The sequence below is a fragment of the Carassius auratus genome, unplaced genomic scaffold, assembly GCF_003368295.1.
Source record: "Carassius auratus strain Wakin unplaced genomic scaffold, ASM336829v1 scaf_tig00048485, whole genome shotgun sequence".
Lineage (NCBI taxonomy): Eukaryota > Metazoa > Chordata > Actinopteri > Cypriniformes > Cyprinidae > Carassius > Carassius auratus.
In genome coordinates, this window is record NW_020527075.1 from 24,300 (window position 1) to 51,107 (window position 26,808).

The following is a 26,808-nucleotide window of genomic DNA, read 5'->3' on the forward strand; positions in this document are numbered from 1 at the left end:
GAGATTGCCTTGATTGGGCTTTTGGTTATTGGTGGGCCGAGGGGACTTTTTTGAGTTTTACTCCTCCGTTTTGGAGTGGGGGGGGGGGGTGCTGACGAAACACATGTGGGCAGGCGTTGTCACCCTTGATGACCCTTGGCGAGCGTAGTAGTTTAACAGAGGGAGCGCACAGGCCCGAGCGTTTGGAGACACAGCTCGAGTTTCTCTTCATTGTCGCATAAATCTTTCGCCTTTTACTAAAGATTTCCGTGGAGGGGAACTTTTTCGAGTGACCTGTATTTTTGGGTGCTCTGCTCACTGCAGAGCTACATCGAAATGTCAAGAGCAGAATCAGTTTGACCGTCTGCCAGCATGCTGCGAGAGGGCTTGCCACTGGTCATCGTCTGAATGGGCACTCTCTGCGTTTGACCACTTCGTGTTTATTTAGCCGGATGGGAAGGCAGCGTTTTCTTGTACGTGACGGGATGCAAATTCTTGAAGGCTCTCTTTAGTGACGGGTCCAAACAAAGATCTCATCTGCTCCTCTAGCCCTATCGGCGACTCGTGCACTTCGAGCCTTCTTAGTGACGGCGCAAGTTGCTGAATGCCTACTGCGTTGGTGGTATAGTGGTGAGCATAGCTGCCTTCCAAGCAGTTGACCCGGGTTCGATTCCCGGCCAACGCATGTCCTTTGGCTCGGGCTGACGTCGAAGCAGAACTCCCTCTGTGACCTGTGCCTCCACCCAAAACTTTTGGATGGAATAATATCGGATGGACCCATCATTAGCTGAAGTCGCATAACACTTGCAACACTACCCGTAGCAGGGGTCATTGTTTGGACTCTTTTTTTTTTTCTTTTTTTTTTTTAAATTGCACTTTAAACAAAAAGTATTGTGTCAATGCAACTGAACAACATTAATTAGGAACACAGTGCGTCAATAAAGCTGCTGACATCCGCCTGCGTTGGTGGTATAGTGGTGAGCATAGCTGCCTTCCAAGCAGTTGACCCGGGTTCGATTCCCGGCCAACGCATGTCCTTTGGCTCGGGCTGACGTCGAAGCAGAACTCCTTCTGTGACCTGCGACTCCAACCAAACATTTTGGATGGATCGTTCGGAAGACGAAAAGAACCAGCTCTCCCCGTCGGGTTTTTTTTTTTTTTAAATTGCGCTTTAAACAAAAAGTATTGCGTCAATGCAACTGAACAACATTAATTAGGAACACAGTGCGTCAAAAAGCAAAATGACAGTTAAAGGCATTTCGTTATTGAACTCTTTGATGACATCATTCAGCTAAGTTCAGTTTTAAATAGTATCTGTGCAATAATTTGCAATCAAGTCAACGATATCTCTGTACATGAAGTGTCCCAAGCTCCGCCTGCCAGAGGCGACAGAGGCAAGAAACCAAAACTCGATCGGTGAAAAGATGGAGAAAAAACCCGGCGAGAAACCAGGCTCAGTCGGGGAGACAGTTCTCCCCTTGTCAGACGAAACCAGTAGATCAGCTCCAGGCTGCAGGAATGTCAGACTGTGCAGAATGAATCATCTGTTTCCTGTGGTCTTGTCCAGGTGGTCTTTACAGGGGATTTGTATCTGCGGCTCATCTAGTTTTCACGGTCTCCGCTGTGTTTCTGGGCCATAGAGGTCCTTTCTAGGTGTTGATCCACCATCTTCTCTGGATACGGACTGGATCCGGGTGACTGAAGCGGATACAGACTGGATCTGGTGGCTACGGTGACCTCGGAATAAGGGATTTCTTTAAAAGACTTTTTTTTTCATATAAGATTTTATCCAACTTTTCAGATAGAGGCATGAGAAAGAGATTGCCTTGATTGGGCTTTTGGTTATTGGTGGGCCGAGGGGACTTTTTTGAGTTTTACTCCTCCGTTTTGGAGTGGGGGGGGGGGTGCTGACGAAACACATGTGGGCAGGCGTTGTCACCCTTGATGACCCTTGGCGAGCGTAGTAGTTTAACAGAGGCAGCGCACAGGCCCGAGCGTTTGGAGACACAGCTCGAGTTTCTCTTCATTGTCGCATAAATCTTTCGCCTTTTACTAAAGATTTCCGTGGAGGGGAACTTTTTCGAGTGACCTGTATTTTTGGGTGCTCTGCTCACTGCAGAGCTACATCGAAATGTCAAGAGCAGAATCAGTTTGACCGTCTGCCAGCATGCTGCGAGAGGGCTTGCCACTGGTCATCGTCTGAATGGGCACTCTCTGCGTTTGACCACTTCGTGTTTATTTAGCCGGATGGGAAGGCAGCGTTTTCTTGTACGTGACGGGATGCAAATTCTTGAAGGCTCTCTTTAGTGACGGGTCCAAACAAAGATCTCATCTGCTCCTCTAGCCCTATCGGCGACTCGTGCACTTCGAGCCTTCTTAGTGACGGCGCAAGTTGCTGAATGCCTACTGCGTTGGTGGTATAGTGGTGAGCATAGCTGCCTTCCAAGCAGTTGACCCGGGTTCGATTCCCGGCCAACGCATGTCCTTTGGCTCGGGCTGACGTCGAAGCAGAACTCCCTCTGTGACCTGTGCCTCCACCCAAAACTTTTGGATGGAATAATATCGGATGGACCCATCATTAGCTGAAGTCGCATAACACTTGCAACACTACCCGTAGCAGGGGTCATTGTTTGGACTCTTTTTTTTTTTTTTTTTTTTTTAAATTGCACTTTAAACAAAAAGTATTGTGTCAATGCAACTGAACAACATTAATTAGGAACACAGTGCGTCAATAAAGCTGCTGACTTCCGCCTGCGTTGGTGGTATAGTGGTGAGCATAGCTGCCTTCCAAGCAGTTGACCCGGGTTCGATTCCCGGCCAACGCATGTCCTTTGGCTCGGGCTGACGTCGAAGCAGAACTCCTTCTGTGACCTGCGACTCCAACCAAACATTTTGGATGGATCGTTCGGAAGACGAAAAGAACCAGCTCTCCCCGTCGGGGAATCGAACCCCGGTCTTCCGCGTGACAGGCGGAGATACTGTCCACTATACTAACGAGGAGCCGTGCATGCTGCCGTTTCTCCCCCAACCGACGGCACTGCACTGACATAACTAAACAATGCATGGCTTCTTCTGACGCAGACCCAGCCCTAGCACCGTAAAATTTCTGATGGACCCATCATTAGCTGAAGTCGCATAACACTTGGAACACTACCCGTAGCAGGGGTCATTGTTTGGACTCTTTTTTTTTTTTTTTTTTTTTTAAATTGCGCTTTAAACAAAAAGTATTGCGTCAATGCAACTGAACAACATTAATTAGGAACACAGTGCGTCAAAAAGCAAAATGACAGTTAAAGGCATTTCGTTATTGAACTCTTTGATGACATCATTCAGCTAAGTTCAGTTTTAAATAGTATCTGTGCAATAATTTGCAATCAAGTCAACGATATCTCTGTACATGAAGTGTCCCAAGCTCCGCCTGCCAGAGGCGACAGAGGCAAGAAACCAAAACTCGATCGGTGAAAAGATGGAGAAAAAACCCGGTGAGAAACCAGGCTCAGTCGGGGAGACAGTTCTCCCCTTGTCAGACGAAACCAGTAGATCAGCTCCAGGCTGCAGGAATGTCAGACTGTGCAGAATGAATCATCTGTTTCCTGTGGTCTTGTCCAGGTGGTCTTTACAGGGGATTTGTATCTGCGGCTCATCTAGTTTTCACGGTCTCCGCTGTGTTTCTGGGCCATAGAGGTCCTTTCTAGGTGTTGATCCACCATCTTCTCTGGATACGGACTGGATCCGGGTGACTGAAGCGGATACAGACTGGATCTGGTGGCTACGGTGACCTCGGAATAAGGGATTTCTTTAAAAGACTTTTTTTTTCATATAAGATTTTATCCAACTTTTCAGATAGAGGCATGAGAAAGAGATTGCCTTGATTGGGCTTTTGGTTATTGGTGGGCCGAGGGGACTTTTTTGAGTTTTACTCCTCCGTTTTGGAGTGGGGGGGGGGGGTGCTGACGAAACACATGTGGGCAGGCGTTGTCACCCTTGATGACCCTTGGCGAGCGTAGTAGTTTAACAGAGGCAGCGCACAGGCCCGAGCGTTTGGAGACACAGCTCGAGTTTCTCTTCATTGTCGCATAAATCTTTCGCCTTTTACTAAAGATTTCCGTGGAGGGGAACTTTTTCGAGTGACCTGTATTTTTGGGTGCTCTGCTCACTGCAGAGCTACATCGAAATGTCAAGAGCAGAATCAGTTTGACCGTCCGCCAGCATGCTGCGAGAGGGCTTGCCACTGGTCATCGTCTGAATGGGCACTCTCTGCGTTTGACCACTTCGTGTTTATTTAGCCGGATGGGAAGGCAGCGTTTTCTTGTACGTGACGGGATGCAAATTCTTGAAGGCTCTCTTTAGTGACGGGTCCAAACAAAGATCTCATCTGCTCCTCTAGCCCTATCGGCGACTCGTGCACTTCGAGCCTTCTTAGTGACGGCGCAAGTTGCTGAATGCCTACTGCGTTGGTGGTATAGTGGTGAGCATAGCTGCCTTCCAAGCAGTTGACCCGGGTTCGATTCCCGGCCAACGCATGTCCTTTGGCTCGGGCTGACGTCGAAGCAGAACTCCCTCTGTGACCTGTGCCTCCACCCAAAACTTTTGGATGGAATAATATCGGATGGACCCATCATTAGCTGAAGTCGCATAACACTTGCAACACTACCCGTAGCAGGGGTCATTGTTTGGACTCTTTTTTTTTTTTTTTTTTTTTTAAATTGCGCTTTAAACAAAAAGTATTGTGTCAATGCAACTGAACAACATTAATTAGGAACACAGTGCGTCAATAAAGCTGCTGACTTCCGCCTGCGTTGGTGGTATAGTGGTGAGCATAGCTGCCTTCCAAGCAGTTGACCCGGGTTCGATTCCCGGCCAACGCATGTCCTTTGGCTCGGGCTGACGTCGAAGCAGAACTCCTTCTGTGACCTGCGACTCCAACCAAACATTTTGGATGGATCGTTCGGAAGACGAAAAGAACCAGCTCTCCCCGTCGGGGAATCGAACCCCGGTCTTCCGCGTGACAGGCGGAGATACTGTCCACTATACTAACGAGGAGCCGTGCATGCTGCCGTTTCTCCCCCAACCGACGGCACTGCACTGACATAACTAAACAATGCATGGCTTCTTCTGACGCAGACCCAGCCCTAGCACCGTAAAATTTCTGATGGACCCATCATTAGCTGAAGTCGCATAACACTTGGAACACTACCCGTAGCAGGGGTCATTGTTTGGACTCTTTTTTTTTTTTTTTTTTTTTTAAATTGCGCTTTAAACAAAAAGTATTGCGTCAATGCAACTGAACAACATTAATTAGGAACACAGTGCGTCAAAAAGCAAAATGACAGTTAAAGGCATTTCGTTATTGAACTCTTTGATGACATCATTCAGCTAAGTTCAGTTTTAAATAGTATCTGTGCAATAATTTGCAATCAAGTCAACGATATCTCTGTACATGAAGTGTCCCAAGCTCCGCCTGCCAGAGGCGACAGAGGCAAGAAACCAAAACTCGATCGGTGAAAAGATGGAGAAAAAACCCGGTGAGAAACCAGGCTCAGTCGGGGAGACAGTTCTCCCCTTGTCAGACGAAACCAGTAGATCAGCTCCAGGCTGCAGGAATGTCAGACTGTGCAGAAGAATCATCTGTTTCCTGTGGTCTTGTCCAGGTGGTCTTTACAGGGGATTTGTATCTGCGGCTCATCTAGTTTTCACGGTCTCCGCTGTGTTTCTGGGCCATAGAGGTCCTTTCTAGGTGTTGATCCACCATCTTCTCTGGATACGGACTGGATCCGGGTGACTGAAGCGGATACAGACTGGATCTGGTGGCTACGGTGACCTCGGAATAAGGGATTTCTTTAAAAGACTTTTTTTTTCATATAAGATTTTATCCAACTTTTCAGATAGAGGCATGAGAAAGAGATTGCCTTGATTGGGCTTTTGGTTATTGGTGGGCCGAGGGGACTTTTTTGAGTTTTACTCCTCCGTTTTGGAGTGGGGGGGGGGGGTGCTGACGAAACACATGTGGGCAGGCGTTGTCACCCTTGATGACCCTTGGCGAGCGTAGTAGTTTAACAGAGGCAGCGCACAGGCCCGAGCGTTTGGAGACACAGCTCGAGTTTCTCTTCATTGTCGCATAAATCTTTCGCCTTTTACTAAAGATTTCCGTGGAGGGGAACTTTTGCGAGTGACCTGTATTTTTGGGTGCTCTGCTCACTGCAGAGCTACATCGAAATGTCAAGAGCAGAATCAGTTTGACCGTCCGCCAGCATGCTGCGAGAGGGCTTGCCACTGGTCATCGTCTGAATGGGCACTCTCTGCGTTTGACCACTTCGTGTTTATTTAGCCGGATGGGAAGGCAGCGTTTTCTTGTACGTGACGGGATGCAAATTCTTGAAGGCTCTCTTTAGTGACGGGTCCAAACAAAGATCTCATCTGCTCCTCTAGCCCTATCGGCGACTCGTGCACTTCGAGCCTTCTTAGTGACGGCGCAAGTTGCTGAATGCCTACTGCGTTGGTGGTATAGTGGTGAGCATAGCTGCCTTCCAAGCAGTTGACCCGGGTTCGATTCCCGGCCAACGCATGTCCTTTGGCTCGGGCTGACGTCGAAGCAGAACTCCCTCTGTGACCTGTGCCTCCACCCAAAACTTTTGGATGGAATAATATCGGATGGACCCATCATTAGCTGAAGTCGCATAACACTTGCAACACTACCCGTAGCAGGGGTCATTGTTTGGACTCTTTTTTTTTTTTTTTTTTTTAAATTGCGCTTTAAACAAAAAGTATTGTGTCAATGCAACTGAACAACATTAATTAGGAACACAGTGCGTCAATAAAGCTGCTGACTTCCGCCTGCGTTGGTGGTATAGTGGTGAGCATAGCTGCCTTCCAAGCAGTTGACCCGGGTTCGATTCCCGGCCAACGCATGTCCTTTGGCTCGGGCTGACGTCGAAGCAGAACTCCTTCTGTGACCTGCGACTCCAACCAAACATTTTGGATGGATCGTTCGGAAGACGAAAAGAACCAGCTCTCCCCGTCGGGGAATCGAACCCCGGTCTTCCGCGTGACAGGCGGAGATACTGTCCACTATACTAACGAGGAGCCGTGCATGCTGCCGTTTCTCCCCCAACCGACGGCACTGCACTGACATAACTAAACAATGCATGGCTTCTTCTGACGCAGACCCAGCCCTAGCACCGTAAAATTTCTGATGGACCCATCATTAGCTGAAGTCGCATAACACTTGGAACACTACCCGTAGCAGGGGTCATTGTTTGGACTCTTTTTTTTTTTTTTTTTTTTTAAATTGCGCTTTAAACAAAAAGTATTGCGTCAATGCAACTGAACAACATTAATTAGGAACACAGTGCGTCAAAAAGCAAAATGACAGTTAAAGGCATTTCGTTATTGAACTCTTTGATGACATCATTCAGCTAAGTTCAGTTTTAAATAGTATCTGTGCAATAATTTGCAATCAAGTCAACGATATCTCTGTACATGAAGTGTCCCAAGCTCCGCCTGCCAGAGGCGACAGAGGCAAGAAACCAAAACTCGATCGGTGAAAAGATGGAGAAAAAACCCGGTGAGAAACCAGGCTCAGTCGGGGAGACAGTTCTCCCCTTGTCAGACGAAACCAGTAGATCAGCTCCAGGCTGCAGGAATGTCAGACTGTGCAGAAGAATCATCTGTTTCCTGTGGTCTTGTCCAGGTGGTCTTTACAGGGGATTTGTATCTGCGGCTCATCTAGTTTTCACGGTCTCCGCTGTGTTTCTGGGCCATAGAGGTCCTTTCTAGGTGTTGATCCACCATCTTCTCTGGATACGGACTGGATCCGGGTGACTGAAGCGGATACAGACTGGATCTGGTGGCTACGGTGACCTCGGAATAAGGGATTTCTTTAAAAGACTTTTTTTTTCATATAAGATTTTATCCAACTTTTCAGATAGAGGCATGAGAAAGAGATTGCCTTGATTGGGCTTTTGGTTATTGGTGGGCCGAGGGGACTTTTTTGAGTTTTACTCCTCCGTTTTGGAGTGGGGGGGGGGGGTGCTGACGAAACACATGTGGGCAGGCGTTGTCACCCTTGATGACCCTTGGCGAGCGTAGTAGTTTAACAGAGGCAGCGCACAGGCCCGAGCGTTTGGAGACACAGCTCGAGTTTCTCTTCATTGTCGCATAAATCTTTCGCCTTTTACTAAAGATTTCCGTGGAGGGGAACTTTTGCGAGTGACCTGTATTTTTGGGTGCTCTGCTCACTGCAGAGCTACATCGAAATGTCAAGAGCAGAATCAGTTTGACCGTCCGCCAGCATGCTGCGAGAGGGCTTGCCACTGGTCATCGTCTGAATGGGCACTCTCTGCGTTTGACCACTTCGTGTTTATTTAGCCGGATGGGAAGGCAGCGTTTTCTTGTACGTGACGGGATGCAAATTCTTGAAGGCTCTCTTTAGTGACGGGTCCAAACAAAGATCTCATCTGCTCCTCTAGCCCTATCGGCGACTCGTGCACTTCGAGCCTTCTTAGTGACGGCGCAAGTTGCTGAATGCCTACTGCGTTGGTGGTATAGTGGTGAGCATAGCTGCCTTCCAAGCAGTTGACCCGGGTTCGATTCCCGGCCAACGCATGTCCTTTGGCTCGGGCTGACGTCGAAGCAGAACTCCCTCTGTGACCTGTGCCTCCACCCAAAACTTTTGGATGGAATAATATCGGATGGACCCATCATTAGCTGAAGTCGCATAACACTTGCAACACTACCCGTAGCAGGGGTCATTGTTTGGACTCTTTTTTTTTTTTTTTTTTTTTAAATTGCGCTTTAAACAAAAAGTATTGTGTCAATGCAACTGAACAACATTAATTAGGAACACAGTGCGTCAATAAAGCTGCTGACTTCCGCCTGCGTTGGTGGTATAGTGGTGAGCATAGCTGCCTTCCAAGCAGTTGACCCGGGTTCGATTCCCGGCCAACGCATGTCCTTTGGCTCGGGCTGACGTCGAAGCAGAACTCCTTCTGTGACCTGCGACTCCAACCAAACATTTTGGATGGATCGTTCGGAAGACGAAAAGAACCAGCTCTCCCCGTCGGGGAATCGAACCCCGGTCTTCCGCGTGACAGGCGGAGATACTGTCCACTATACTAACGAGGAGCCGTGCATGCTGCCGTTTCTCCCCCAACCGACGGCACTGCACTGACATAACTAAACAATGCATGGCTTCTTCTGACGCAGACCCAGCCCTAGCACCGTAAAATTTCTGATGGACCCATCATTAGCTGAAGTCGCATAACACTTGGAACACTACCCGTAGCAGGGGTCATTGTTTGGACTCTTTTTTTTTTTTTTTTTTTTTTAAATTGCGCTTTAAACAAAAAGTATTGCGTCAATGCAACTGAACAACATTAATTAGGAACACAGTGCGTCAAAAAGCAAAATGACAGTTAAAGGCATTTCGTTATTGAACTCTTTGATGACATCATTCAGCTAAGTTCAGTTTTAAATAGTATCTGTGCAATAATTTGCAATCAAGTCAACGATATCTCTGTACATGAAGTGTCCCAAGCTCCGCCTGCCAGAGGCGACAGAGGCAAGAAACCAAAACTCGATCGGTGAAAAGATGGAGAAAAAACCCGGTGAGAAACCAGGCTCAGTCGGGGAGACAGTTCTCCCCTTGTCAGACGAAACCAGTAGATCAGCTCCAGGCTGCAGGAATGTCAGACTGTGCAGAAGAATCATCTGTTTCCTGTGGTCTTGTCCAGGTGGTCTTTACAGGGGATTTGTATCTGCGGCTCATCTAGTTGTCACGGTCTCCGCTGTGTTTCTGGGCCATAGAGGTCCTTTCTAGGTGTTGATCCACCATCTTCTCTGGATACGGACTGGATCCGGGTGACTGAAGCGGATACAGACTGGATCTGGTGGCTACGGTGACCTCGGAATAAGGGATTTCTTTAAAAGACTTTTTTTTTCATATAAGATTTTATCCAACTTTTCAGATAGAGGCATGAGAAAGAGATTGCCTTGATTGGGCTTTTGGTTATTGGTGGGCCGAGGGGACTTTTTTGAGTTTTACTCCTCCGTTTTGGAGTGGGGGGGGGGGGTGCTGACGAAACACATGTGGGCAGGCGTTGTCACCCTTGATGACCCTTGGCGAGCGTAGTAGTTTAACAGAGGCAGCGCACAGGCCCGAGCGTTTGGAGACACAGCTCGAGTTTCTCTTCATTGTCGCATAAATCTTTCGCCTTTTACTAAAGATTTCCGTGGAGGGGAACTTTTGCGAGTGACCTGTATTTTTGGGTGCTCTGCTCACTGCAGAGCTACATCGAAATGTCAAGAGCAGAATCAGTTTGACCGTCCGCCAGCATGCTGCGAGAGGGCTTGCCACTGGTCATCGTCTGAATGGGCACTCTCTGCGTTTGACCACTTCGTGTTTATTTAGCCGGATGGGAAGGCAGCGTTTTCTTGTACGTGACGGGATGCAAATTCTTGAAGGCTCTCTTTAGTGACGGGTCCAAACAAAGATCTCATCTGCTCCTCTAGCCCTATCGGCGACTCGTGCACTTCGAGCCTTCTTAGTGACGGCGCAAGTTGCTGAATGCCTGCTGCGTTGGTGGTATAGTGGTGAGCATAGCTGCCTTCCAAGCAGTTGACCCGGGTTCGATTCCCGGCCAACGCATGTCCTTTGGCTCGGGCTGACGTCGAAGCAGAACTCCCTCTGTGACCTGTGCCTCCACCCAAAACTTTTGGATGGAATAATATCGGATGGACCCATCATTAGCTGAAGTCGCATAACACTTGCAACACTACCCGTAGCAGGGGTCATTGTTTGGACTCTTTTTTTTTTTTTTTTTTTTTAAATTGCGCTTTAAACAAAAAGTATTGTGTCAATGCAACTGAACAACATTAATTAGGAACACAGTGCGTCAATAAAGCTGCTGACTTCCGCCTGCGTTGGTGGTATAGTGGTGAGCATAGCTGCCTTCCAAGCAGTTGACCCGGGTTCGATTCCCGGCCAACGCATGTCCTTTGGCTCGGGCTGACGTCGAAGCAGAACTCCTTCTGTGACCTGCGACTCCAACCAAACATTTTGGATGGATCGTTCGGAAGACGAAAAGAACCAGCTCTCCCCGTCGGGGAATCGAACCCCGGTCTTCCGCGTGACAGGCGGAGATACTGTCCACTATACTAACGAGGAGCCGTGCATGCTGCCGTTTCTCCCCCAACCGACGGCACTGCACTGACATAACTAAACAATGCATGGCTTCTTCTGACGCAGACCCAGCCCTAGCACCGTAAAATTTCTGATGGACCCATCATTAGCTGAAGTCGCATAACACTTGGAACACTACCCGTAGCAGGGGTCATTGTTTGGACTCTTTTTTTTTTTTTTTTTTTTTTAAATTGCGCTTTAAACAAAAAGTATTGCGTCAATGCAACTGAACAACATTAATTAGGAACACAGTGCGTCAAAAAGCAAAATGACAGTTAAAGGCATTTCGTTATTGAACTCTTTGATGACATCATTCAGCTAAGTTCAGTTTTAAATAGTATCTGTGCAATAATTTGCAATCAAGTCAACGATATCTCTGTACATGAAGTGTCCCAAGCTCCGCCTGCCAGAGGCGACAGAGGCAAGAAACCAAAACTCGATCGGTGAAAAGATGGAGAAAAAACCCGGTGAGAAACCAGGCTCAGTCGGGGAGACAGTTCTCCCCTTGTCAGACGAAACCAGTAGATCAGCTCCAGGCTGCAGGAATGTCAGACTGTGCAGAAGAATCATCTGTTTCCTGTGGTCTTGTCCAGGTGGTCTTTACAGGGGATTTGTATCTGCGGCTCATCTAGTTGTCACGGTCTCCGCTGTGTTTCTGGGCCATAGAGGTCCTTTCTAGGTGTTGATCCACCATCTTCTCTGGATACGGACTGGATCCGGGTGACTGAAGCGGATACAGACTGGATCTGGTGGCTACGGTGACCTCGGAATAAGGGATTTCTTTAAAAGACTTTTTTTTTCATATAAGATTTTATCCAACTTTTCAGATAGAGGCATGAGAAAGAGATTGCCTTGATTGGGCTTTTGGTTATTGGTGGGCCGAGGGGACTTTTTTGAGTTTTACTCCTCCGTTTTGGAGTGGGGGGGGGGGGTGCTGACGAAACACATGTGGGCAGGCGTTGTCACCCTTGATGACCCTTGGCGAGCGTAGTAGTTTAACAGAGGCAGCGCACAGGCCCGAGCGTTTGGAGACACAGCTCGAGTTTCTCTTCATTGTCGCATAAATCTTTCGCCTTTTACTAAAGATTTCCGTGGAGGGGAACTTTTGCGAGTGACCTGTATTTTTGGGTGCTCTGCTCACTGCAGAGCTACATCGAAATGTCAAGAGCAGAATCAGTTTGACCGTCCGCCAGCATGCTGCGAGAGGGCTTGCCACTGGTCATCGTCTGAATGGGCACTCTCTGCGTTTGACCACTTCGTGTTTATTTAGCCGGATGGGAAGGCAGCGTTTTCTTGTACGTGACGGGATGCAAATTCTTGAAGGCTCTCTTTAGTGACGGGTCCAAACAAAGATCTCATCTGCTCCTCTAGCCCTATCGGCGACTCGTGCACTTCGAGCCTTCTTACTGACGGCGCAAGTTGCTGAATGCCTGCTGCGTTGGTGGTATAGTGGTGAGCATAGCTGCCTTCCAAGCAGTTGACCCGGGTTCGATTCCCGGCCAACGCATGTCCTTTGGCTCGGGCTGACGTCGAAGCAGAACTCCCTCTGTGACCTGTGCCTCCACCCAAAACTTTTGGATGGAATAATATCGGATGGACCCATCATTAGCTGAAGTCGCATAACACTTGCAACACTACCCGTAGCAGGGGTCATTGTTTGGACTCTTTTTTTTTTTTTTTTTTTAAATTGCGCTTTAAACAAAAAGTATTGTGTCAATGCAACTGAACAACATTAATTAGGAACACAGTGCGTCAATAAAGCTGCTGACTTCCACCTGCGTTGGTGGTATAGTGGTGAGCATAGCTGCCTTCCAAGCAGTTGACCCGGGTTCGATTCCCGGCCAACGCATGTCCTTTGGCTCGGGCTGACGTCGAAGCAGAACTCCTTCTGTGACCTGCGACTCCAACCAAACATTTTGGATGGATCGTTCGGAAGACGAAAAGAACCAGCTCTCCCCGTCGGGGAATCGAACCCCGGTCTTCCGCGTGACAGGCGGAGATACTGTCCACTATACTAACGAGGAGCCGTGCATGCTGCCGTTTCTCCCCCAACCGACGGCACTGCACTGACATAACTAAACAATGCATGGCTTCTTCTGACGCAGACCCAGCCCTAGCACCGTAAAATTTCTGATGGACCCATCATTAGCTGAAGTCGCATAACACTTGGAACACTACCCGTAGCAGGGGTCATTGTTTGGACTCTTTTTTTTTTTTTTTTTTTTTAAATTGCGCTTTAAACAAAAAGTATTGCGTCAATGCAACTGAACAACATTAATTAGGAACACAGTGCGTCAAAAAGCAAAATGACAGTTAAAGGCATTTCGTTATTGAACTCTTTGATGACATCATTCAGCTAAGTTCAGTTTTAAATAGTATCTGTGCAATAATTTGCAATCAAGTCAACGATATCTCTGTACATGAAGTGTCCCAAGCTCCGCCTGCCAGAGGCGACAGAGGCAAGAAACCAAAACTCGATCGGTGAAAAGATGGAGAAAAAACCCGGTGAGAAACCAGGCTCAGTCGGGGAGACAGTTCTCCCCTTGTCAGACGAAACCAGTAGATCAGCTCCAGGCTGCAGGAATGTCAGACTGTGCAGAAGAATCATCTGTTTCCTGTGGTCTTGTCCAGGTGGTCTTTACAGGGGATTTGTATCTGCGGCTCATCTAGTTGTCACGGTCTCCGCTGTGTTTCTGGGCCATAGAGGTCCTTTCTAGGTGTTGATCCACCATCTTCTCTGGATACGGACTGGATCCGGGTGACTGAAGCGGATACAGACTGGATCTGGTGGCTACGGTGACCTCGGAATAAGGGATTTCTTTAAAAGACTTTTTTTTTCATATAAGATTTTATCCAACTTTTCAGATAGAGGCATGAGAAAGAGATTGCCTTGATTGGGCTTTTGGTTATTGGTGGGCCGAGGGGACTTTTTTGAGTTTTACTCCTCCGTTTTGGAGTGGGGGGGGGGGGTGCTGACGAAACACATGTGGGCAGGCGTTGTCACCCTTGATGACCCTTGGCGAGCGTAGTAGTTTAACAGAGGCAGCGCACAGGCCCGAGCGTTTGGAGACACAGCTCGAGTTTCTCTTCATTGTCGCATAAATCTTTCGCCTTTTACTAAAGATTTCCGTGGAGGGGAACTTTTGCGAGTGACCTGTATTTTTGGGTGCTCTGCTCACTGCAGAGCTACATCGAAATGTCAAGAGCAGAATCAGTTTGACCGTCCGCCAGCATGCTGCGAGAGGGCTTGCCACTGGTCATCGTCTGAATGGGCACTCTCTGCGTTTGACCACTTCGTGTTTATTTAGCCGGATGGGAAGGCAGCGTTTTCTTGTACGTGACGGGATGCAAATTCTTGAAGGCTCTCTTTAGTGACGGGTCCAAACAAAGATCTCATCTGCTCCTCTAGCCCTATCGGCGACTCGTGCACTTCGAGCCTTCTTACTGACGGCGCAAGTTGCTGAATGCCTGCTGCGTTGGTGGTATAGTGGTGAGCATAGCTGCCTTCCAAGCAGTTGACCCGGTTCGATTCCCGGCCAACGCATGTCCTTTGGCTCGGGCTGACGTCGAAGCAGAACTCCCTCTGTGACCTGTGCCTCCACCCAAAACTTTTGGATGGAATAATATCGGATGGACCCATCATTAGCTGAAGTCGCATAACACTTGCAACACTACCCGTAGCAGGGGTCATTGTTTGGACTTTTTTTTTTTTTTTTAAATTGCGCTTTAAACAAAAAGTATTGTGTCAATGCAACTGAACAACATTAATTAGGAACACAGTGCGTCAATAAAGCTGCTGACTTCCGCCTGCGTTGGTGGTATAGTGGTGAGGCCAAGTTGACCCGGGTTCGATTCCCGGCCAACGCATGTCCTTTGGCTCGGGCTGACGTCGAAGCAGAACTCCCTCTGTGACCTGTGCCTCCACCCAAAACTTTTGGATGGAATAATATCGGATGGACCCATCATTAGCTGAAGTCGCATAACACTTGCAACACTACCCGTAGCAGGGGTCATTGTTTGGACTCTTTTTTTTTTTTTTTTTTTTTAAATTGCGCTTTAAACAAAAAGTATTGTGTCAATGCAACTGAACAACATTAATTAGGAACACAGTGCGTCAATAAAGCTGCTGACTTCCACCTGCGTTGGTGGTATAGTGGTGAGCATAGCTGCCTTCCAAGCAGTTGACCCGGGTTCGATTCCCGGCCAACGCATGTCCTTTGGCTCGGGCTGACGTCGAAGCAGAACTCCTTCTGTGACCTGCGACTCCAACCAAAAATTTTGGATGGATCGTTCGGAAGACGAAAAGAACCAGCTCTCCCCGTCGGGGAATCGAACCCCGGTCTTCCGCGTGACAGGCGGAGATACTGTCCACTATACTAACGAGGAGCCGTGCATGCTGCCGTTTCTCCCCCAACCGACGGCACTGCACTGACATAACTAAACAATGCATGGCTTCTTCTGACGCAGACCCAGCCCTAGCACCGTAAAATTTCTGATGGACCCATCATTAGCTGAAGTCGCATAACACTTGGAACACTACCCGTAGCAGGGGTCATTGTTTGGACTCTTTTTTTTTTTTTTTTTTTTTAAATTGCGCTTTAAACAAAAAGTATTGCGTCAATGCAACTGAACAACATTAATTAGGAACACAGTGCGTCAAAAAGCAAAATGACAGTTAAAGGCATTTCGTTATTGAACTCTTTGATGACATCATTCAGCTAAGTTCAGTTTTAAATAGTATCTGTGCAATAATTTGCAATCAAGTCAACGATATCTCTGTACATGAAGTGTCCCAAGCTCCGCCTGCCAGAGGCGACAGAGGCAAGAAACCAAAACTCGATCGGTGAAAAGATGGAGAAAAAACCCGGTGAGAAACCAGGCTCAGTCGGGGAGACAGTTCTCCCCTTGTCAGACGAAACCAGTAGATCAGCTCCAGGCTGCAGGAATGTCAGACTGTGCAGAAGAATCATCTGTTTCCTGTGGTCTTGTCCAGGTGGTCTTTACAGGGGATTTGTATCTGCGGCTCATCTAGTTGTCACGGTCTCCGCTGTGTTTCTGGGCCATAGAGGTCCTTTCTAGGTGTTGATCCACCATCTTCTCTGGATACGGACTGGATCCGGGTGACTGAAGCGGTTACAGACTGGATCTGGTGGCTACGGTGACCTCGGAATAAGGGATTTCTTTAAAAGACTTTTTTTTTCATATAAGATTTTATCCAACTTTTCAGATAGAGGCATGAGAAAGAGATTGCCTTGATTGGGCTTTTGGTTATTGGTGGGCCGAGGGGACTTTTTTGAGTTTTACTCCTCCGTTTTGGAGTGGGGGGGGGGGGTGCTGACGAAACACATGTGGGCAGGCGTTGTCACCCTTGATGACCCTTGGCGAGCGTAGTAGTTTAACAGAGGCAGCGCACAGGCCCGAGCGTTTGGAGACACAGCTCGAGTTTCTCTTCATTGTCGCATAAATCTTTCGCCTTTTACTAAAGATTTCCGTGGAGGGGAACTTTTGCGAGTGACCTGTATTTTTGGGTGCTCTGCTCACTGCAGAGCTACATCGAAATGTCAAGAGCAGAATCAGTTTGACCGTCCGCCAGCATGCTGCGAGAGGGCTTGCCACTGGTCATCGTCTGAATGGGCACTCTCTGCGTTTGACCACTTCGTGTTTATTTAGCCGGATGGGAAGGCAGCGTTTTCTTGTACGTGACGGGATGCAAATTCTTGAAGGCTCTCTTTAGTGACGGGTCTGAACAAAGATCTCATCTGCTCCTCTAGCCCTATCGGCGACTCGTGCACTTCGAGTCTTCTTACTGACGGCGCAAGTTGCTGAATGCCTGCTGCGTTGGTGGTATAGTGGTGAGCATAGCTGCCTTCCAAGCAGTTGACCCGGGTTCGATTCCCGGCCAACGCATGTCCTTTGGCTCGGGCTGACGTCGAAGCAGAACTCCCTCTGTGACCTGTGCCTCCACCCAAAACTTTTGGATGGAATAATATCGGATGGACCCATCATTAGCTGAAGTCGCATAACACTTGCAACACTACCCGTAGCAGGGGTCATTGTTTGGACTCTTTTTTTTTTTTTTTTTTTTTAAATTGCGCTTTAAACAAAAAGTATTGTGTCAATGCAACTGAACAACATTAATTAGGAACACAGTGCGTCAATAAAGCTGCTGACTTCCACCTGCGTTGGTGGTATAGTGGTGAGCATAGCTGCCTTCCAAGCAGTTGACCCGGGTTCGATTCCCGGCCAACGCATGTCCTTTGGCTCGGGCTGACGTCGAAGCAGAACTCCTTCTGTGACCTGCGACTCCAACCAAAAATTTTGGATGGATCGTTCGGAAGACGAAAAGAACCAGCTCTCCCCGTCGGGGAATCGAACCCCGGTCTTCCGCGTGACAGGCGGAGATACTGTCCACTATACTAACGAGGAGCCGTGCATGCTGCCGTTTCTCCCCCAACCGACGGCACTGCACTGACATAACTAAACAATGCATGGCTTCTTCTGACGCAGACCCAGCCCTAGCACCGTAAAATTTCTGATGGACCCATCATTAGCTGAAGTCGCATAACACTTGGAACACTACCCGTAGCAGGGGTCATTGTTTGGACTCTTTTTTTTTTTTTTTTTTTTTTAAATTGCGCTTTAAACAAAAAGTATTGCGTCAATGCAACTGAACAACATTAATTAGGAACACAGTGCGTCAAAAAGCAAAATGACAGTTAAAGGCATTTCGTTATTGAACTCTTTGATGACATCATTCAGCTAAGTTCAGTTTTAAATAGTATCTGTGCAATAATTTGCAATCAAGTCAACGATATCTCTGTACATGAAGTGTCCCAAGCTCCGCCTGCCAGAGGCGACAGAGGCAAGAAACCAAAACTCGATCGGTGAAAAGATGGAGAAAAAACCCGGTGAGAAACCAGGCTCAGTCGGGGAGACAGTTCTCCCCTTGTCAGACGAAACCAGTAGATCAGCTCCAGGCTGCAGGAATGTCAGACTGTGCAGAAGAATCATCTGTTTCCTGTGGTCTTGTCCAGGTGGTCTTTACAGGGGATTTGTATCTGCGGCTCATCTAGTTGTCACGGTCTCCGCTGTGTTTCTGGGCCATAGAGGTCCTTTCTAGGTGTTGATCCACCATCTTCTCTGGATACGGACTGGATCCGGGTGACTGAAGCGGTTACAGACTGGATCTGGTGGCTACGGTGACCTCGGAATAAGGGATTTCTTTAAAAGACTTTTTTTTTCATATAAGATTTTATCCAACTTTTCAGATAGAGGCATGAGAAAGAGATTGCCTTGATTGGGCTTTTGGTTATTGGTGGGCCGAGGGGACTTTTTTGAGTTTTACTCCTCCGTTTTGGAGTGGGGGGGGGGGGGTGCTGACGAAACACATGTGGGCAGGCGTTGTCACCCTTGATGACCCTTGGCGAGCGTAGTAGTTTAACAGAGGCAGCGCACAGGCCCGAGCGTTTGGAGACACAGCTCGAGTTTCTCTTCATTGTCGCATAAATCTTTCGCCTTTTACTAAAGATTTCCGTGGAGGGGAACTTTTGCGAGTGACCTGTATTTTTGGGTGCTCTGCTCACTGCAGAGCTACATCGAAATGTCAAGAGCAGAATCAGTTTGACCGTCCGCCAGCATGCTGCGAGAGGGCTTGCCACTGGTCATCGTCTGAATGGGCACTCTCTGCGTTTGACCACTTCGTGTTTATTTAGCCGGATGGGAAGGCAGCGTTTTCTTGTACGTGACGGGATGCAAATTCTTGAAGGCTCTCTTTAGTGACGGGTCTGAACAAAGATCTCATCTGCTCCTCTAGCCCTATCGGCGACTCGTGCACTTCGAGTCTTCTTACTGACGGCGCAAGTTGCTGAATGCCTGCTGCGTTGGTGGTATAGTGGTGAGCATAGCTGCCTTCCAAGCAGTTGACCCGGGTTCGATTCCCGGCCAACGCATGTCCTTTGGCTCGGGCTGACGTCGAAGCAGAACTCCCTCTGTGACCTGTGCCTCCACCCAAAACTTTTGGATGGAATAATATCGGATGGACCCATCATTAGCTGAAGTCGCATAACACTTGCAACACTACCCGTAGCAGGGGTCATTGTTTGGACTCTTTTTTTTTTTTTTTTTTTTTAAATTGCGCTTTAAACAAAAAGTATTGTGTCAATGCAACTGAACAACATTAATTAGGAACACAGTGCGTCAATAAAGCTGCTGACTTCCACCTGCGTTGGTGGTATAGTGGTGAGCATAGCTGCCTTCCAAGCAGTTGACCCGGGTTCGATTCCCGGCCAACGCATGTCCTTTGGCTCGGGCTGACGTCGAAGCAGAACTCCTTCTGTGACCTGCGACTCCAACCAAAAATTTTGGATGGATCGTTCGGAAGACGAAAAGAACCAGCTCTCCCCGTCGGGGAATCGAACCCCGGTCTTCCGCGTGACAGGCGGAGATACTGTCCACTATACTAACGAGGAGCCGTGCATGCTGCCGTTTCTCCCCCAACCGACGGCACTGCACTGACATAACTAAACAATGCATGGCTTCTTCTGACGCAGACCCAGCCCTAGCACCGTAAAATTTCTGATGGACCCATCATTAGCTGAAGTCGCATAACACTTGGAACACTACCCGTAGCAGGGGTCATTGTTTGGACTCTTTTTTTTTTTTTTTTTTTTTTTAAATTGCGCTTTAAACAAAAAGTATTGCGTCAATGCAACTGAACAACATTAATTAGGAACACAGTGCGTCAAAAAGCAAAATGACAGTTAAAGGCATTTCGTTATTGAACTCTTTGATGACATCATTCAGCTAAGTTCAGTTTTAAATAGTATCTGTGCAATAATTTGCAATCAAGTCAACGATATCTCTGTACATGAAGTGTCCCAAGCTCCGCCTGCCAGAGGCGACAGAGGCAAGAAACCAAAACTCGATCGGTGAAAAGATGGAGAAAAAACCCGGTGAGAAACCAGGCTCAGTCGGGGAGACAGTTCTCCCCTTGTCAGACGAAACCAGTAGATCAGCTCCAGGCTGCAGGAATGTCAGACTGTGCAGAAGAATCATCTGTTTCCTGTGGTCTTGTCCAGGTGGTCTTTACAGGGGATTTGTATCTGCGGCTCATCTAGTTGTCACGGTCTCCGCTGTGTTTCTGGGCCATAGAGGTCCTTTCTAGGTGTTGATCCACCATCTTCTCTGGATACGGACTGGATCCGGGTGACTGAAGCGGTTACAGACTGGATCTGGTGGCTACGGTGACCTCGGAATAAGGGATTTCTTTAAAAGACTTTTTTTTTCATATAAGATTTTATCCAACTTTTCAGATAGAGGCATGAGAAAGAGATTGCCTTGATGGGCTTTGTTATTGTGGGCCGAGGGCTTTTGGTTGGTGGACAGAGAGGATTTTTTGAGTTTTTACTCCTCCCTTTTGGAAATGTAGGGGGGCGGGGGCTTGCTGACGACAACACATTGTGCGGCAGATGCAACATTGTCAACCACCTTATTGAGCCTTCTAGTAGTTTAATTGGGAGAGTGGTGCAGCCGCTCCAAGCATGTCTGCAGTTTCCCTAAGGACACAGTGCGTATAAGCTGCTGACTTCCACTGCGTTGGTGGTATAGTGGTGAGCATAGCTGCCTTCCAAGCAGTTGACCCGGGTTCGATTCCCGGCCAACGCATGTCCTTTGGCTCGGGCTGACGTCGAAGCAGAACTCCTTCGTGACCTGCGACTCCAACCAAAATTTTGGATGGATCGTTCGGAAGACGAAAAGAACCAGCTCTCCCCGTCGGGGAATCGAACCCCGGTCTTCCGCGTGACAGGCGGAGATACTGTCACTATACTAACGAGGAGCCGTGCATGCTGCCGTTTCTCCCCCAACCGACGGCACTGCACTGACATAACTAAACAATGCATGGCTTCTTCTGACGCAGACCCAGCCCTAGCACCGTAAAATTTCTGATGGACCCATCATTAGCTGAAGTCGCATAACACTTGGAACACTACCCGTAGCAGGGGTCATTGTTTGGACTCTTTTTTTTTTTTTTTTTTTTTAAATTGCGCTTTAAACAAAAAGTATTGCGTCAATGCAACTGAACAACATTAATTAGGAACACAGTGCGTCAAAAAGCAAAATGACAGTTAAAGGCATTTCGTTATTGAACTCTTTGATGACATCATTCAGCTAAGTTCAGTTTTAAATAGTATCTGTGCAATAATTTGCAATCAAGTCAACGATATCTCTGTACATGAAGTGTCCCAAGCTCCGCCTGCCAGAGGCGACAGAGGCAAGAAACCAAAACTCGATCGGTGAAAAGATGGAGAAAAACCCGGTGAGAAACCAGGCTCAGTCGGGGAGACAGTTCTCCCCTTGTCAGACGAAACCAGTAGATCAGCTCCAGGCTGCAGGAATGTCAGACTGTGCAGAAGAATCATCTGTTTCCTGTGGTCTTGTCCAGGTGGTCTTTACAGGGGATTTGTATCTGCGGCTCATCTAGTTGTCACGGTCTCCGCTGTGTTTCTGGGCCATAGAGGTCCTTTCTAGGTGTTGATCCACCATCTTCTCTGGATACGGACTGGATCCGGGTGACTGAAGCGGATACAGACTGGATCTGGTGGCTACGGTGACCTCGGAATAAGGGATTTCTTTAAAAGACTTTTTTTTCATATAAGATTTTATCCAACTTTTCAGATAGAGGCATGAGAAAGAGATTGCCTTGATTGGGCTTTTGGTTATTGGTGGGCCGAGGGGACTTTTTTGAGTTTTACTCCTCCGTTTTGGAGTGGGGGGGGGGGGGTGCTGACGAAACACATGTGGGCAGGCGTTGTCACCCTTGATGACCCTTGGCGAGCGTAGTAGTTTAACAGAGGCAGCGCACAGGCCCGAGCGTTTGGAGACACAGCTCGAGTTTCTCTTCATTGTCGCATAAATCTTTCGCCTTTTACTAAAGATTTCCGTGGAGGGGAACTTTTGCGAGTGACCTGTATTTTTGGGTGCTCTGCTCACTGCAGAGCTACATCGAAATGTCAAGAGCAGAATCAGTTTGACCGTCCGCCAGCATGCTGCGAGAGGGCTTGCCCCTGGTCATCGTCTGAATGGGCACTCTCTGCGTTTGACCACTTCGTGTTTATTTAGCCGGATGGGAAGGCAGCGTTTTCTTGTACGTGACGGGATGCAAATTCTTGAAGGCTCTCTTTAGTGACGGGTCCAAACAAAGATCTCATCTGCTCCTCTAGCCCTATCGGCGACTCGTGCACTTCGAGCCTTCTTACTGACGGCGCAAGTTGCTGAATGCCTGCTGCGTTGGTGGTATAGTGGTGAGCATAGCTGCCTTCCAAGCAGTTGACCCGGGTTCGATTCCCGGCCAACGCATGTCCTTTGGCTCGGGCTGACGTCGAAGCAGAACTCCCTCTGTGACCTGTGCCTCCACCCAAAACTTTTGGATGGAATAATATCGGATGGACCCATCATTAGCTGAAGTCGCATAACACTTGCAACACTACCCGTAGCAGGGGTCATTGTTTGGACTCTTTTTTTTTTTTTTTTTTTTTTAAATTGCGCTTTAAACAAAAAGTATTGTGTCAATGCAACTGAACAACATTAATTAGGAACACAGTGCGTCAATAAAGCTGCTGACTTCCACCTGCGTTGGTGGTATAGTGGTGAGCATAGCTGCCTTCCAAGCAGTTGACCCGGGTTCGATTCCCGGCCAACGCATGTCCTTTGGCTCGGGCTGACGTCGAAGCAGAACTCCTTCTGTGACCTGCGACTCCAACCAAAAATTTTGGATGGATCGTTCGGAAGACGAAAAGAACCAGCTCTCCCCGTCGGGGAATCGAACCCCGGTCTTCCGCGTGACAGGCGGAGATACTGTCCACTATACTAACGAGGAGCCGTGCATGCTGCCGTTTCTCCCCCAACCGACGGCACTGCACTGACATAACTAAACAATGCATGGCTTCTTCTGACGCAGACCCAGCCCTAGCACCGTAAAATTTCTGATGGACCCATCATTAGCTGAAGTCGCATAACACTTGGAACACTACCCGTAGCAGGGGTCATTGTTTGGACTCTTTTTTTTTTTTTTTTTTTTTTAAATTGCGCTTTAAACAAAAAGTATTGCGTCAATGCAACTGAACAACATTAATTAGGAACACAGTGCGTCAAAAAGCAAAATGACAGTTAAAGGCATTTCGTTATTGAACTCTTTGATGACATCATTCAGCTAAGTTCAGTTTTAAATAGTATCTGTGCAATAATTTGCAATCAAGTCAACGATATCTCTGTACATGAAGTGTCCCAAGCTCCGCCTGCCAGAGGCGACAGAGGCAAGAAACCAAAACTCGATCGGTGAAAAGATGGAGAAAAAACCCGGTGAGAAACCAGGCTCAGTCGGGGAGACAGTTCTCCCCTTGTCAGACGAAACCAGTAGATCAGCTCCAGGCTGCAGGAATGTCAGACTGTGCAGAAGAATCATCTGTTTCCTGTGGTCTTGTCCAGGTGGTCTTTACAGGGGATTTGTATCTGCGGCTCATCTAGTTGTCACGGTCTCCGCTGTGTTTCTGGGCCATAGAGGTCCTTTCTAGGTGTTGATCCACCATCTTCTCTGGATACGGACTGGATCCGGGTGACTGAAGCGGATACAGACTGGATCTGGTGGCTACGGTGACCTCGGAATAAGGGATTTCTTTAAAAGACTTTTTTTTTCATATAAGATTTTATCCAACTTTTCAGATAGAGGCATGAGAAAGAGATTGCCTTGATTGGGCTTTTGGTTATTGGTGGGCCGAGGGGACTTTTTTGAGTTTTACTCCTCCGTTTTGGAGTGGGGGGGGGGGGGTGCTGACGAAACACATGTGGGCAGGCGTTGTCACCCTTGATGACCCTTGGCGAGCGTAGTAGTTTAACAGAGGCAGCGCACAGGCCCGAGCGTTTGGAGACACAGCTCGAGTTTCTCTTCATTGTCGCATAAATCTTTCGCCTTTTACTAAAGATTTCCGTGGAGGGGAACTTTTGCGAGTGACCTGTATTTTTGGGTGCTCTGCTCACTGCAGAGCTACATCGAAATGTCAAGAGCAGAATCAGTTTGACCGTCCGCCAGCATGCTGCGAGAGGGCTTGCCACTGGTCATCGTCTGAATGGGCACTCTCTGCGTTTGACCACTTCGTGTTTATTTAGCCGGATGGGAAGGCAGCGTTTTCTTGTACGTGACGGGATGCAAATTCTTGAAGGCTCTCTTTAGTGACGGGTCTGAACAAAGATCTCATCTGCTCCTCTAGCCCTATCGGCGACTCGTGCACTTCGAGTCTTCTTACTGACGGCGCAAGTTGCTGAATGCCTGCTGCGTTGGTGGTATAGTGGTGAGCATAGCTGCCTTCCAAGCAGTTGACCCGGGTTCGATTTCCGGCCAACGCATGTCCTTTGGCTCGGGCTGACGTCGAAGCAGAACTCCCTCTGTGACCTGTGCCTCCACCCAAAACTTTTGGATGGAATAATATCGGATGGACCCATCATTAGCTGAAGTCGCATAACACTTGCAACACTACCCGTAGCAGGGGTCATTGTTTGGACTCTTTTTTTTTTTTTTTTTTTTAAATTGCGCTTTAAACAAAAAGTATTGTGTCAATGCAACTGAACAACATTAATTAGGAACACAGTGCGTCAATAAAGCTGCTGACTTCCACCTGCGTTGGTGGTATAGTGGTGAGCATAGCTGCCTTCCAAGCAGTTGACCCGGGTTCGATTCCCGGCCAACGCATGTTCTTTGGCTCGGGCTGACGTCGAAGCAGAACTCCCTCTGTGACCTGTGCCTCCACCCAAAACTTTTGGATGGAATAATATCGGATGGACCCATCATTAGCTGAAGTCGCATAACACTTGCAACACTACCCGTAGCAGGGGTCATTGTTTGGACTCTTTTTTTTTTTTTTTTTTTTTAAATTGCGCTTTAAACAAAAAGTATTGTGTCAATGCAACTGAACAACATTAATTAGGAACACAGTGCGTCAATAAAGCTGCTGACTTCCACCTGCGTTGGTGGTATAGTGGTGAGCATAGCTGCCTTCCAAGCAGTTGACCCGGGTTCGATTCCCGGCCAACGCATGTCCTTTGGCTCGGGCTGACGTCGAAGCAGAACTCCTTCTGTGACCTGCGACTCCAACCAAAAATTTTGGATGGATCGTTCGGAAGACGAAAAGAACCAGCTCTCCCCGTCGGGGAATCGAACCCCGGTCTTCCGCGTGACAGGCGGAGATACTGTCCACTATACTAACGAGGAGCCGTGCATGCTGCCGTTTCTCCCCCAACCGACGGCACTGCACTGACATAACTAAACAATGCATGGCTTCTTCTGACGCAGACCCAGCCCTAGCACCGTAAAATTTCTGATGGACCCATCATTAGCTGAAGTCGCATAACACTTGGAACACTACCCGTAGCAGGGGTCATTGTTTGGACTCTTTTTTTTTTTTTTTTTTTTTAAATTGCGCTTTAAACAAAAAGTATTGCGTCAATGCAACTGAACAACATTAATTAGGAACACAGTGCGTCAAAAAGCAAAATGACAGTTAAAGGCATTTCGTTATTGAACTCTTTGATGACATCATTCAGCTAAGTTCAGTTTTAAATAGTATCTGTGCAATAATTTGCAATCAAGTCAACGATATCTCTGTACATGAAGTGTCCCAAGCTCCGCCTGCCAGAGGCGACAGAGGCAAGAAACCAAAACTCGATCGGTGAAAAGATGGAGAAAAAACCCGGTGAGAAACCAGGCTCAGTCGGGGAGACAGTTCTCCCCTTGTCAGACGAAACCAGTAGATCAGCTCCAGGCTGCAGGAATGTCAGACTGTGCAGAAGAATCATCTGTTTCCTGTGGTCTTGTCCAGGTGGTCTTTACAGGGGATTTGTATCTGCGGCTCATCTAGTTGTCACGGTCTCCGCTGTGTTTCTGGGCCATAGAGGTCCTTTCTAGGTGTTGATCCACCATCTTCTCTGGATACGGACTGGATCCGGGTGACTGAAGCGGATACAGACTGGATCTGGTGGCTACGGTGACCTCGGAATAAGGGATTTCTTTAAAAGACTTTTTTTTCATATAAGATTTTATCCAACTTTTCAGATAGAGGCATGAGAAAGAGATTGCCTTGATTGGGCTTTTGGTTATTGGTGGGCCGAGGGGACTTTTTTGAGTTTTACTCCTCCGTTTTGGAGTGGGGGGGGGGGGTGCTGACGAAACACATGTGGGCAGGCGTTGTCACCCTTGATGACCCTTGGCGAGCGTAGTAGTTTAACAGAGGCCAGCGCACAGGCCCGAGCGTTTGGAGACACAGCTCGAGTTTCTCTTCATTGTCGCATAAATCTTTCGCCTTTTACTAAAGATTTCCGTGGAGGGGAACTTTTGCGAGTGACCTGTATTTTTGGGTGCTCTGCTCACTGCAGAGCTACATCGAAATGTCAAGAGCAGAATCAGTTTGACCGTCCGCCAGCATGCTGCGAGAGGGCTTGCCCCTGGTCATCGTCTGAATGGGCACTCTCTGCGTTTGACCACTTCGTGTTTATTTAGCCGGATGGGAAGGCAGCGTTTTCTTGTACGTGACGGGATGCAAATTCTTGAAGGCTCTCTTTAGTGACGGGTCGAAACAAAGATCTCATCTGCTCCTCTAGCCCTA

General features: G+C 48.0%; 50 non-coding genes across 50 annotated transcripts; 38 read left to right on the forward strand and 12 right to left on the reverse strand.

Annotated features, from left to right (window-relative positions):
- Positions 1–192: 192 nt before the first annotated feature.
- Positions 193–307, forward strand: LOC113089023 (U5 spliceosomal RNA). The gene has a single exon (XR_003286336.1). It is a non-coding gene; the product is annotated as a U5 spliceosomal RNA (small nuclear RNA).
- A 285-nt stretch (positions 308–592) lies between these two features.
- trnag-ucc (transfer RNA glycine (anticodon UCC)) lies at positions 593–664 on the forward strand. Its single transcript has one exon. It is a non-coding gene; the product is annotated as a tRNA-Gly (tRNA).
- A 275-nt stretch (positions 665–939) lies between these two features.
- trnag-ucc (transfer RNA glycine (anticodon UCC)) lies at positions 940–1,011 on the forward strand. The gene has a single exon. It is a non-coding gene; the product is annotated as a tRNA-Gly (tRNA).
- Positions 1,012–1,987: 976 nt separating this feature from the next.
- Positions 1,988–2,102, forward strand: LOC113089024 (U5 spliceosomal RNA). Its single transcript, XR_003286337.1, has one exon. It is a non-coding gene; the product is annotated as a U5 spliceosomal RNA (small nuclear RNA).
- A 285-nt stretch (positions 2,103–2,387) lies between these two features.
- On the forward strand, positions 2,388–2,459 carry trnag-ucc (transfer RNA glycine (anticodon UCC)). Its single transcript has one exon. It is a non-coding gene; the product is annotated as a tRNA-Gly (tRNA).
- A 273-nt stretch (positions 2,460–2,732) lies between these two features.
- Positions 2,733–2,804, forward strand: trnag-ucc (transfer RNA glycine (anticodon UCC)). The gene has a single exon. It is a non-coding gene; the product is annotated as a tRNA-Gly (tRNA).
- Positions 2,805–2,907: 103 nt separating this feature from the next.
- trnad-guc (transfer RNA aspartic acid (anticodon GUC)) lies at positions 2,908–2,979 on the reverse strand. Its single transcript has one exon. It is a non-coding gene; the product is annotated as a tRNA-Asp (tRNA).
- A 1,051-nt stretch (positions 2,980–4,030) lies between these two features.
- On the forward strand, positions 4,031–4,145 carry LOC113089025 (U5 spliceosomal RNA). Its single transcript, XR_003286338.1, has one exon. It is a non-coding gene; the product is annotated as a U5 spliceosomal RNA (small nuclear RNA).
- A 285-nt stretch (positions 4,146–4,430) lies between these two features.
- trnag-ucc (transfer RNA glycine (anticodon UCC)) lies at positions 4,431–4,502 on the forward strand. The gene has a single exon. It is a non-coding gene; the product is annotated as a tRNA-Gly (tRNA).
- A 273-nt stretch (positions 4,503–4,775) lies between these two features.
- Positions 4,776–4,847, forward strand: trnag-ucc (transfer RNA glycine (anticodon UCC)). The gene has a single exon. It is a non-coding gene; the product is annotated as a tRNA-Gly (tRNA).
- A 103-nt stretch (positions 4,848–4,950) lies between these two features.
- trnad-guc (transfer RNA aspartic acid (anticodon GUC)) lies at positions 4,951–5,022 on the reverse strand. Its single transcript has one exon. It is a non-coding gene; the product is annotated as a tRNA-Asp (tRNA).
- A 1,050-nt stretch (positions 5,023–6,072) lies between these two features.
- Positions 6,073–6,187, forward strand: LOC113089031 (U5 spliceosomal RNA). Its single transcript, XR_003286344.1, has one exon. It is a non-coding gene; the product is annotated as a U5 spliceosomal RNA (small nuclear RNA).
- Positions 6,188–6,472: 285 nt separating this feature from the next.
- On the forward strand, positions 6,473–6,544 carry trnag-ucc (transfer RNA glycine (anticodon UCC)). Its single transcript has one exon. It is a non-coding gene; the product is annotated as a tRNA-Gly (tRNA).
- A 271-nt stretch (positions 6,545–6,815) lies between these two features.
- trnag-ucc (transfer RNA glycine (anticodon UCC)) lies at positions 6,816–6,887 on the forward strand. The gene has a single exon. It is a non-coding gene; the product is annotated as a tRNA-Gly (tRNA).
- Positions 6,888–6,990: 103 nt separating this feature from the next.
- trnad-guc (transfer RNA aspartic acid (anticodon GUC)) lies at positions 6,991–7,062 on the reverse strand. The gene has a single exon. It is a non-coding gene; the product is annotated as a tRNA-Asp (tRNA).
- A 1,049-nt stretch (positions 7,063–8,111) lies between these two features.
- Positions 8,112–8,226, forward strand: LOC113089032 (U5 spliceosomal RNA). The gene has a single exon (XR_003286345.1). It is a non-coding gene; the product is annotated as a U5 spliceosomal RNA (small nuclear RNA).
- Positions 8,227–8,511: 285 nt separating this feature from the next.
- Positions 8,512–8,583, forward strand: trnag-ucc (transfer RNA glycine (anticodon UCC)). The gene has a single exon. It is a non-coding gene; the product is annotated as a tRNA-Gly (tRNA).
- Positions 8,584–8,855: 272 nt separating this feature from the next.
- trnag-ucc (transfer RNA glycine (anticodon UCC)) lies at positions 8,856–8,927 on the forward strand. The gene has a single exon. It is a non-coding gene; the product is annotated as a tRNA-Gly (tRNA).
- Positions 8,928–9,030: 103 nt separating this feature from the next.
- Positions 9,031–9,102, reverse strand: trnad-guc (transfer RNA aspartic acid (anticodon GUC)). The gene has a single exon. It is a non-coding gene; the product is annotated as a tRNA-Asp (tRNA).
- Positions 9,103–10,152: 1,050 nt separating this feature from the next.
- On the forward strand, positions 10,153–10,267 carry LOC113089034 (U5 spliceosomal RNA). Its single transcript, XR_003286347.1, has one exon. It is a non-coding gene; the product is annotated as a U5 spliceosomal RNA (small nuclear RNA).
- Positions 10,268–10,552: 285 nt separating this feature from the next.
- trnag-ucc (transfer RNA glycine (anticodon UCC)) lies at positions 10,553–10,624 on the forward strand. The gene has a single exon. It is a non-coding gene; the product is annotated as a tRNA-Gly (tRNA).
- A 272-nt stretch (positions 10,625–10,896) lies between these two features.
- trnag-ucc (transfer RNA glycine (anticodon UCC)) lies at positions 10,897–10,968 on the forward strand. Its single transcript has one exon. It is a non-coding gene; the product is annotated as a tRNA-Gly (tRNA).
- Positions 10,969–11,071: 103 nt separating this feature from the next.
- Positions 11,072–11,143, reverse strand: trnad-guc (transfer RNA aspartic acid (anticodon GUC)). Its single transcript has one exon. It is a non-coding gene; the product is annotated as a tRNA-Asp (tRNA).
- A 1,050-nt stretch (positions 11,144–12,193) lies between these two features.
- On the forward strand, positions 12,194–12,308 carry LOC113089035 (U5 spliceosomal RNA). Its single transcript, XR_003286348.1, has one exon. It is a non-coding gene; the product is annotated as a U5 spliceosomal RNA (small nuclear RNA).
- Positions 12,309–12,593: 285 nt separating this feature from the next.
- On the forward strand, positions 12,594–12,665 carry trnag-ucc (transfer RNA glycine (anticodon UCC)). The gene has a single exon. It is a non-coding gene; the product is annotated as a tRNA-Gly (tRNA).
- A 270-nt stretch (positions 12,666–12,935) lies between these two features.
- On the forward strand, positions 12,936–13,007 carry trnag-ucc (transfer RNA glycine (anticodon UCC)). Its single transcript has one exon. It is a non-coding gene; the product is annotated as a tRNA-Gly (tRNA).
- Positions 13,008–13,110: 103 nt separating this feature from the next.
- On the reverse strand, positions 13,111–13,182 carry trnad-guc (transfer RNA aspartic acid (anticodon GUC)). The gene has a single exon. It is a non-coding gene; the product is annotated as a tRNA-Asp (tRNA).
- Positions 13,183–14,231: 1,049 nt separating this feature from the next.
- Positions 14,232–14,346, forward strand: LOC113089037 (U5 spliceosomal RNA). Its single transcript, XR_003286349.1, has one exon. It is a non-coding gene; the product is annotated as a U5 spliceosomal RNA (small nuclear RNA).
- Positions 14,347–15,297: 951 nt separating this feature from the next.
- Positions 15,298–15,369, forward strand: trnag-ucc (transfer RNA glycine (anticodon UCC)). Its single transcript has one exon. It is a non-coding gene; the product is annotated as a tRNA-Gly (tRNA).
- A 103-nt stretch (positions 15,370–15,472) lies between these two features.
- On the reverse strand, positions 15,473–15,544 carry trnad-guc (transfer RNA aspartic acid (anticodon GUC)). The gene has a single exon. It is a non-coding gene; the product is annotated as a tRNA-Asp (tRNA).
- A 1,049-nt stretch (positions 15,545–16,593) lies between these two features.
- Positions 16,594–16,708, forward strand: LOC113089038 (U5 spliceosomal RNA). Its single transcript, XR_003286350.1, has one exon. It is a non-coding gene; the product is annotated as a U5 spliceosomal RNA (small nuclear RNA).
- Positions 16,709–16,993: 285 nt separating this feature from the next.
- On the forward strand, positions 16,994–17,065 carry trnag-ucc (transfer RNA glycine (anticodon UCC)). The gene has a single exon. It is a non-coding gene; the product is annotated as a tRNA-Gly (tRNA).
- A 272-nt stretch (positions 17,066–17,337) lies between these two features.
- Positions 17,338–17,409, forward strand: trnag-ucc (transfer RNA glycine (anticodon UCC)). Its single transcript has one exon. It is a non-coding gene; the product is annotated as a tRNA-Gly (tRNA).
- Positions 17,410–17,512: 103 nt separating this feature from the next.
- Positions 17,513–17,584, reverse strand: trnad-guc (transfer RNA aspartic acid (anticodon GUC)). The gene has a single exon. It is a non-coding gene; the product is annotated as a tRNA-Asp (tRNA).
- A 1,051-nt stretch (positions 17,585–18,635) lies between these two features.
- Positions 18,636–18,750, forward strand: LOC113089039 (U5 spliceosomal RNA). The gene has a single exon (XR_003286351.1). It is a non-coding gene; the product is annotated as a U5 spliceosomal RNA (small nuclear RNA).
- Positions 18,751–19,035: 285 nt separating this feature from the next.
- Positions 19,036–19,107, forward strand: trnag-ucc (transfer RNA glycine (anticodon UCC)). Its single transcript has one exon. It is a non-coding gene; the product is annotated as a tRNA-Gly (tRNA).
- Positions 19,108–19,379: 272 nt separating this feature from the next.
- Positions 19,380–19,451, forward strand: trnag-ucc (transfer RNA glycine (anticodon UCC)). The gene has a single exon. It is a non-coding gene; the product is annotated as a tRNA-Gly (tRNA).
- Positions 19,452–19,554: 103 nt separating this feature from the next.
- trnad-guc (transfer RNA aspartic acid (anticodon GUC)) lies at positions 19,555–19,626 on the reverse strand. The gene has a single exon. It is a non-coding gene; the product is annotated as a tRNA-Asp (tRNA).
- Positions 19,627–20,749: 1,123 nt separating this feature from the next.
- On the forward strand, positions 20,750–20,821 carry trnag-ucc (transfer RNA glycine (anticodon UCC)). The gene has a single exon. It is a non-coding gene; the product is annotated as a tRNA-Gly (tRNA).
- A 101-nt stretch (positions 20,822–20,922) lies between these two features.
- Positions 20,923–20,993, reverse strand: trnad-guc (transfer RNA aspartic acid (anticodon GUC)). The gene has a single exon. It is a non-coding gene; the product is annotated as a tRNA-Asp (tRNA).
- A 1,048-nt stretch (positions 20,994–22,041) lies between these two features.
- On the forward strand, positions 22,042–22,156 carry LOC113089040 (U5 spliceosomal RNA). The gene has a single exon (XR_003286352.1). It is a non-coding gene; the product is annotated as a U5 spliceosomal RNA (small nuclear RNA).
- A 285-nt stretch (positions 22,157–22,441) lies between these two features.
- Positions 22,442–22,513, forward strand: trnag-ucc (transfer RNA glycine (anticodon UCC)). Its single transcript has one exon. It is a non-coding gene; the product is annotated as a tRNA-Gly (tRNA).
- Positions 22,514–22,786: 273 nt separating this feature from the next.
- trnag-ucc (transfer RNA glycine (anticodon UCC)) lies at positions 22,787–22,858 on the forward strand. Its single transcript has one exon. It is a non-coding gene; the product is annotated as a tRNA-Gly (tRNA).
- A 103-nt stretch (positions 22,859–22,961) lies between these two features.
- Positions 22,962–23,033, reverse strand: trnad-guc (transfer RNA aspartic acid (anticodon GUC)). The gene has a single exon. It is a non-coding gene; the product is annotated as a tRNA-Asp (tRNA).
- A 1,051-nt stretch (positions 23,034–24,084) lies between these two features.
- Positions 24,085–24,199, forward strand: LOC113089041 (U5 spliceosomal RNA). Its single transcript, XR_003286353.1, has one exon. It is a non-coding gene; the product is annotated as a U5 spliceosomal RNA (small nuclear RNA).
- Positions 24,200–24,484: 285 nt separating this feature from the next.
- trnag-ucc (transfer RNA glycine (anticodon UCC)) lies at positions 24,485–24,556 on the forward strand. The gene has a single exon. It is a non-coding gene; the product is annotated as a tRNA-Gly (tRNA).
- Positions 24,557–24,827: 271 nt separating this feature from the next.
- trnag-ucc (transfer RNA glycine (anticodon UCC)) lies at positions 24,828–24,899 on the forward strand. The gene has a single exon. It is a non-coding gene; the product is annotated as a tRNA-Gly (tRNA).
- Positions 24,900–25,171: 272 nt separating this feature from the next.
- Positions 25,172–25,243, forward strand: trnag-ucc (transfer RNA glycine (anticodon UCC)). Its single transcript has one exon. It is a non-coding gene; the product is annotated as a tRNA-Gly (tRNA).
- A 103-nt stretch (positions 25,244–25,346) lies between these two features.
- trnad-guc (transfer RNA aspartic acid (anticodon GUC)) lies at positions 25,347–25,418 on the reverse strand. The gene has a single exon. It is a non-coding gene; the product is annotated as a tRNA-Asp (tRNA).
- A 1,049-nt stretch (positions 25,419–26,467) lies between these two features.
- LOC113089042 (U5 spliceosomal RNA) lies at positions 26,468–26,582 on the forward strand. Its single transcript, XR_003286354.1, has one exon. It is a non-coding gene; the product is annotated as a U5 spliceosomal RNA (small nuclear RNA).
- Positions 26,583–26,808: the final 226 nt, after the last annotated feature.